Source organism: Podarcis cretensis, assembly GCF_951804945.1.
Source record: "Podarcis cretensis genome assembly, chromosome: 9".
Classification (NCBI taxonomy): Eukaryota; Metazoa; Chordata; class Lepidosauria; order Squamata; family Lacertidae; genus Podarcis; species Podarcis cretensis.
In genome coordinates, this window is record NC_137178.1 from 62,952,593 (window position 1) to 62,960,575 (window position 7,983).

General features: G+C 45.1%; 1 protein-coding gene across 1 annotated transcript in view; it reads right to left on the minus strand.

Annotated features, from left to right (window-relative positions):
* The window catches only part of KLF3 (KLF transcription factor 3), a 39,603-nt gene extending 32,278 nt beyond the window's left edge, over nucleotides 1–7,325 (minus strand). Inside the window, exon 1 of the mRNA XM_079989830.1 lies at nucleotides 7,149–7,325. The gene's annotated coding sequence lies outside the window, so the exon portion shown is untranslated. The remainder of the gene's footprint in view (nucleotides 1–7,148) is intronic.
* Nucleotides 7,326–7,983: the final 658 nt, after the last annotated feature.

The following is a 7,983-nucleotide window of genomic DNA, read 5'->3' on the forward strand; positions in this document are numbered from 1 at the left end:
GCTACCCCTGCATAGAATTCAGGCGAGGGTCACAGGCTTCATTGCTTATCTGCCTCAAATTTATTTGCCTATAGAAAGCTTATCACATGGGGGACGAAGTATTTTTAGCATACCCTTCTTAATATGCTTGTTATGTACTGAGTTGAATAGGATCCAAACTGCAGCAGTCTGATGTGGTGTAGTGGTTGAGAGCGGTAGTCTTGTAATCTGGGGAACCGGGTTCCCGTCTCCGCTCCTCCACATGCAGCTGCTGGGTGACCTTGGGCCAGTCACACTTCTTTGAAGTTTCTCAGCCCCACTCACCTCACAGAGTGTTTGTTGTGGGGGAAGGAAGGGAAAGGAGAATGTTAGCCGCTTTGAGACTCCTTAAAGGGAGTGAAAGGCGGGATATCAAATCCAAACTCTTCCTCCTCCTCTTCTTCTTCTTCTTCCTAGAACAACAGGACCCAAAACGCAGCAGTCTGATTGGTCCTAGAACAATGCAGGAGTATGATTGGTTGGCAGGAACCACCCAATCATTCTGCAGATAGAAGCGAATCCACAACCTGATTGGCTTACAGTAGAATTCCAGAATTAGCCAATCATGTGCAGCCCATTGTGTAAATAATGTATATAAAGCAGATACTTTGAGGGGACTTTCATTCATTCCTCCTCACCACTATGAGCTGAATAAAGAGCATGAAATCACTTTGCGACTCTGAGTATATTTCAATGCTTATAGAAAACGAGCAGCAGGTTCTTTTTAAAAAGGGGAGAGGGCAGGAAGGTGTATTTAAATAGGTAACCTCCATCTACATGAATTGGTATGATCCTAGGAGACTAAAGTACATGTACGGTATTTTCTGAATTTGCAGAGGGCTTACAGTCTAGTATTCCAATCCTTAACACAGAGGAAGTACAGTGGTACCTCGGGTTAAGTACTTAATTCATTCTGGAGGTCCGTACTTAACCTGAAGCACCACTTTAGCTAATGGGGCCTCCTGCTGACGCCGCTCCACGATTTCTGTTCTCATCCTCAAGCAAAGTTCTTAACCTGAAGCACTATTTCTGGATTAGCGGAGTCTGTAACCTGAAGCGTATGTAACCTGAAGCGTATGTAACCCGAGGTACCACTGTATAGAATATACAGTACTAAGCAGACATTCCCTTTTTAAACTTAGAGCTGCTCTGACAGCTTGTAAGGTACAGTATTTCAGCTGATGATTTTGTTGGTCTTTATTAACATGATGCACAATTTTAATATTAACCCAATCAGAAATCTAACGTCTTTGCAGGAAAGCAGGGTTTTTTTTTCCTTTTTGCAAATAAAAACTTACCAAAAGATTAGATTCTGTTATATACACAAATAAGTTCGTGAAATCCGTACGTCTGAGAAGAAAAAAAATGCAAAATACCATAAGTGTATCTCTAAGAAGAATGGGCACAACAACCTAAAGTTACTAAATTTCCCACATTGATCTCAGTTGGAAAGAGTGGGCAACGCTTGCTTGAAATTAATGGAACTGAGGGAATATTTAACTTCGGCTAATTGTGCCATATAAGGCCCAATCCAGATCTTATTACATGTCATTTTGCATGTCCAGTTGCACCAGAATGTGGTTGCAGATGTGCAGCTAAACGAGCATCCTCCTGAAAGTAGTATCATGCAGGTAGTTAACATCTGCATCCAGATGTATATCCAATTTACATCAATGGCCTCGTTCCAACAAATGCTAGGCATGCAAAATGCCTGCTTCCATGCACAAAACCGCCTTATCTGGGTAAATACAGAATACTAGTTAGCTGTGAAATGATCTATCAGCAGTAAATCCCAATAATAATAATAATAATAATAATAATAATAATAATAATAATACAGATGGTCAAAGTTCTCTTTCTGAACTTCCTCTTGGAACATTTTCTTTCTCCCTCTTTCCCTTGTGAATGCAACCTTGATTCCCAATCGGATACATTATTTCGTTCAAACGAAGAATGCTTAATTTTTTGCATTGCAAAGAGAAATTGTAATTCCCTGCTTCACATGCAGATTAGGAACACTTCCATGATGTGCACAGAGATCTGTTTTACTAGGGTTTTAAGTGAAAAGTCTGGACAGTCATTTTCCATGAGTGGTTTGGGAGGATGACACACTGCCTTATGGCAGAAGTTAAATTCTGGAGTTAAAATATAGTGTGCTTCCAAACACTATTAATTTCCCAATTCTATGAAACATTTTGCTTTGGGTAGGGGTTAGGCTTCCCCCATCATGCCTAAAATGATGAATGTGAAAGGCTTTGATCACTTGAATGTATTTTACATATTTTAAGTACCGTTTTTATCACCACCATGGAGAGGTAAAGCTTAACCAAAACTATGATGTTTCCTAGAAAAAAACCCTTCCAGAACAGATGTTGAATTTACATGCATTAGTGAGTGGCCTGCTTTTTTTTTTTTAAAAAAAGAAAAACTTTTAACATTCATGCATTTCAGTGAAACTACTTCCAATTCACACCACTGCTTCCCTCCCCTTCTGAAGTCTCAAAAACCTGTACCTCCCCACTCCCAGCAAGTATCCTTAATTGCGCACCGTAGCACAGAACGTGGGAGTTTAAATGCTAACACAGGCTCCTTGTGACATAAGACAGGCTGCTTAGGCAATCGCGGAGTGTGTAGAGACATGATAATTCGCTGGGTGGAGACTGGGAGTTGTAGGGCAGTGACAAGGGGTTGTGGCTGGGCTACTGATCTACCAGAAAACAGCCCCAAACAGGAAAGAGCACACATATGCTACTTGGAATGTATGACGCAAACCCCAGCCTTGAAACAAAGAACAGGAAACGGCTCTGCTGGCTGGGCTGGAAAGAAAGGACAGAGAAACATTTGGGTGGCCTTCCCTGACCCCTATATTCATGTGCAGCTGGGATTTAACAAACAAACAAACAAGAAAGCAAATTGGGTGTAACGTGTAAAGTGCTTGGTCTCTGGGTGTGAAAAAAACAACCTGTCTCTATATCGCAGACCTGCCCTTGACAAACACCAGACTAATATCTATATGGGACAATATAACCACTGAGATATGAAAGCTGGGAGCTAAATGGCACCTTAAACCTAGGTTATGGGTGCCGCAACCGAATGTCTATAAGAAGAATACAAGGTTGAAAATGAATGAACTGCAGCTAAAATCTCATATTCCTTTTTCACATGGTCTAGTCCTCATCTGAAGGCTGCAAACCAACAAAGCCATACTTCCCGCCCCCCTAATATTCTTATGAGGGTCCCTTCTCCAGGCCTCAGAGAGTGGCTGGAAGTGGAGAGGCAGAAAAAGGTCCTCCTTTCATTCCAGCAGTGGGAGTTTTAATCTGAAATCTTAGGCGCAGTACTGCTCCCAGAGCTCAGAAACGGCTCGCATTAATGAAATTCCCTGTTGCAAAATGTGCCTAGAAAAATGGGAGTTTCAAACGCTGACCACAACATGCAATTTCCTTCGCACCCACCCTTTCCAGACAGCTCGGAATAATTAACTCTGGACTTCCCAAGCATTCTCCTTTTTTAAAAAAAATTCTAAAATGCAAACACAAACTTTGTTATCAAGGGTTGAGGTGGACTCTTGCTCCCAATAAAGTATCCCCCTCCCCCAAAACCAAAACAGCCATTATTTTATTGCACTTTCTAGCCTCCTTTCTCTACTTGTACAATATCTCCTTAATATGAGAGGCAACTACAAACAATCTGGAGCTCCAATAATAGTGCCTAAAATTTATTGAAAATAAAAGCTGATGCACCAGACAGTAGCCTGGTTTGCATGACATGCAAGCTCAAGTCACAGCTTACCATGGTTCTGCAGGCTGAAAGCAAGTAGAGTGAGGCCACTTTTGCTACCCTGGTCTTTCTGCTGCTGTGCTAACCCATGTCTTGGCTCAGCGTGTCAGCTGAAGCCAGACTCATAGTTTAGTTCCCTCCAGACAAACCAGGAGCTGTAATTAAGGTTTGTCCTATGGTTTATGGCTCATGGTTTGCCTATGAGAGCTTGGTCACGAGCCCATGTTTTAATGGGACGCTAAGGCAAACCATGGCTTAGCTCAGCAGCAAACAACCAGGGAGGATCAAAGTGGTGGTTGCACTGAGTGGCATACATTTGCACTAAGTTTAGCATGTTGCACGAGCCAGATCATTGTAAGACAAAAACACCAGGACATACGGCGAGCTTATTTGGATATCTCAATAAACCATGGCTCAATAATGACAAGAATGAGAGTCAGAAAGTCCTGGATGCTGGTTCCATTTAAATGACAAGTTGAGACCGATCAAACAAATGGTGGTTTAAATTTAACCATGGTTTGATACCTATGATACCTATGGACCCACAGATGGGCCACAAAAACCTCCAGAAAAATACCAGTTGCCCATTTTATATCTGGTTGATTTCTACATATTATACTACTTTATATGGCATTCATATTTCACATATTATGAACTAGATCAGTAGAACAGGTCATGCAGCCGTCTACTATGCCTGATGCAAGGGCAGAATAAGGATGTCCTATATTCTGTTGACAAGCATCTTAACAACCAAGTGCAGATTTGAGTCTCAATCACTAAACTTGCTGCTACAGATTCCTCTTAACACTAGTCTAGTCTCTGTTTGGACCCATGTTTGGATATGGTTGCTCCTAAAAGACATGCATTTTCTAATCAGAACATCAGTTTTCAAATTTTCTTCAGAAATAGGCACAAACTCTATTTACCGTGCAATTCTATAATGTTTACTCAGAAGTACCACTGACATCAATGGGGTTTTCTCCAAAGTGAGTGTGCACATAGAATTACAGCCTTAGGGTCTGCCCCCTCCGCCAAAGAAATAACATTCTGTGAATGTTACTAGTTTATAATAACTTTGGTGTTTGCAAAAACAGGAAGGCAGAATAGTAGGGCACACTTACAACCAGGTCTTCTATTATTATTATTATTATTATTAATAATAATAATAATAATAATAATAATAATATTTATCATACTACACAACTGTCATTCTCAGATATTATCTTGCTTTTTTGTTTATCAGTATAAAATTCAGTCAAAGCAAAAAGTCTGCCTAGATACCTTTGCTTTGGTGAGGAAGGGAATTGGAGAAGAGTTTATCTGAAAGCATTCATATTACAAAACTGACCAACACATTTTAAAGCCTAGCGGCCAAAGTTAGGTTGATGTACATTATTCCTAGGTCAAATTGTTGATCTTAACCAAACCCAAGTCTGGATCATGCAAGCAACTCATTAGGCAAGCTATGGGAAAAGTTCTCAAAACTATGGGGAAAAAGTTACACTGCAATTTTTTGCCTTTTATAGAAAATAACACTTTTGTGGACTCAAAATGTTTCAAACTACTGCATCTATGCAAGGTTCCGATTTCTCCAACAACCAGTCAAAGGTGAGCCCTGTGAACTGTGGCACTTCCTGCCACACACACAAAAGGCCACACACACAACTGTGCAAGAGATGCTGCACACAGACTTCAGTTGAGAGACAACTCAGCATAACAATAAAAATGGACAAAGTGAGAGTTTATGAATTGCTGCAGTGAGAAGAAAGCTAAATGTTAATCTAAATCGAAGTGAGTTGTCTGGTGAATTTTAGCACCATTTCCTAAATAAAAACTGGGGCTAAAGTTATGTTCCATATGGAAATTAATACAAACATCCAAGATAAGCAGTAATGTTTTAAGCACAAAGAAAGCAACTTTCAGGATGGAAAGAAGCCAAGTGCTGGTGTCCCTTTCAATTATTCACACTTGAAGTCATGCACAAGACTCTTTAAAAAAAATAATATCGCCAGAACCTAGATGACTTTGGAAAGTGTGTGAATGTGTTTTTTAAAAAACAATAATATGGGTATACACTGCTCTCTGTGAGCCATTGAAGATAAAACGTGGACAGGCAGCTCAATGCAGTTATTCAGCAAAGCAATTATTCTTGTTGTAAATCAACTGAAAATACACATGACATCTCCATGTCAAGACAAGCATGTAATAGAAAAAAAGCAACAGACTTCATGTTCAAACTTACGTTGTGCACATTAAGTTTTCTTCCCCAAAGAGCAACTAGACTGGTGATTGAAATAGATTTATCCCCTTCTTTTTTGGTGGGGGGGGGGAACAACCTCCAAACAGTAGAACCTTAAGAGAACTCACATTGCATATCAATGTTACTTGACTTAAGTACAGAACCAAAAAAGCTATACAATTATGTTCTCTTCTCTAGCTTGGTATGCAGTGTCTAGAAACGGACATAATTCACACATCTTGATATATGCTTCTCATTTTCCCTTTCTTGCTCCTATGAAGAGATAACAAAAGCAGCAACCCCCTGATCAACTGACACCTTAATTATTTAAATGGCAGTTCTCCAAGGATGTTATGATGCAGGGCTGCCGTTTTGTTTTGAGCATCCTATGCAGCGAAGCCCAAAATAACGTTAAGGAAGGCAAAGAGACGTGGAGCAACGTCCTTTCCCACTTGGGAGGGAGAAGAAAAGTATCCCGAGTCTGGTTAGCGGCAAACTCTTGTCGTAAGAAAGCAATCCAGTAGCTCCAGGTGTTTTCTTTTTTTAAAAAGCCCCTCAGGAAAGCTGCGGCAGATGGGATCTTTGTTCGACGGCTCTCCTCCCCAACAGCTCCAAATGACAGGAGGAACGGTTCGCGTTTCAGAAGACGGGGAACAGAAAAGCAAGAGGGAGACACACGAACACGCACCCAGCGCAGATCGGGAAAACACGCGTGAACGCCAAAGCTGCGCGTTCCTTCAACCCACGGGGCAGCGGCGGCTCCAAATGGCAAGGCGTCTCTTTCCCCCTCCCCCCCTCACCCCCGGGGGGGGTCATGGAGACAGATCCCAGGACCCCCCCTCCCCCCGCCGCCCCACAACTTTTGCAGCTGCACAAACACTCTGGCCGAAGCGCCGCCAAGTCCCTGGGCCGGGCCGGCGCCTGCGCCCCCGCTTCGGCAAGCAAGAGCGCGCGTCCAGGAGCCTCTCCATTTCGCCCCTCGCTTGAGGAGCACCTTCCCTCCGGCCTCCCCGCTTCCCCATCCCTTCTCCCAGACACCACCAGACACGTCGCTTTCCTCAGAGCCGCCGCCGCCACCTTTGCCTCCTCCCCTTCCCTTCGCGCGACTTACTTCTCTCCCCTCTCTTAACTTGTCCAAGCAACCGAGGCGACGACGCCACCACCGCAAGAAGTTTGCTGCTTGAGTCGGCGGTGCTGTTGTCGTTCTCGCTGGTAGCGGGGAAAACCCTCCTTCCCTCTTTTGGCGCCCTCGAGGGGGAAACCCTGGGGTTTGGCTCTCTCTGCCGCTTGGCCACCGGGGCGTTGCGTCCGTCTGTCAGCCCGTCGCGCCTCTGCCCTCGCCTTCTGCTCTGTGTGTGTCTCTCCTCTTCTTCCCCCACCAAGCTCCAAGGCAGGCTCCTGGCACTAGGCAGCGCTGTCACATGACGCCGGCGCCGCTCGCTCTGCCAGGCTCCCTTGGCCGGCGGGGTAGCTAAGAGGGCGGGCAGGAGGGAGGGTCAGGGAGGGGCGCGCGAATCACTCAGCCAGCCAGGCGGGCCAGGCGGGCGAGGCAGGCCGGGCGTGTCCCCTCTCCGCCGCGCTGGGGCGGAGGCCTCGGCGCACCGCAGCCCCAGTCAGGGGTCGGGGCGAGGCGAGGCGCTCGCTGGCACTCCGCCTCCCTCCCTCCCTCCCTGGCGCACAAACAAGTCGGGCGCGCACCGACTCTTCCCTTCCCCCGGGAGGCAGATACGAGAAGGCGGCGCCTCGCACAAGTTGGCCCCTAATTACCCCCCTCCCTCCCTCCCTCCGAGAGAGAGAGAGAGCGGGAGCCGCCCCGCTGACAAACTCGCCCTTCCAGCTGCGGCGCGCTTCGCCCGCCCGCCCGCTCCCTTCCCTTCCCCGTCTCTTCCTCGTCCCTCGCCGGGGCCAAGAGGCGTGTGCGCCTCTGGCACCCGGCTCGGCAGGGA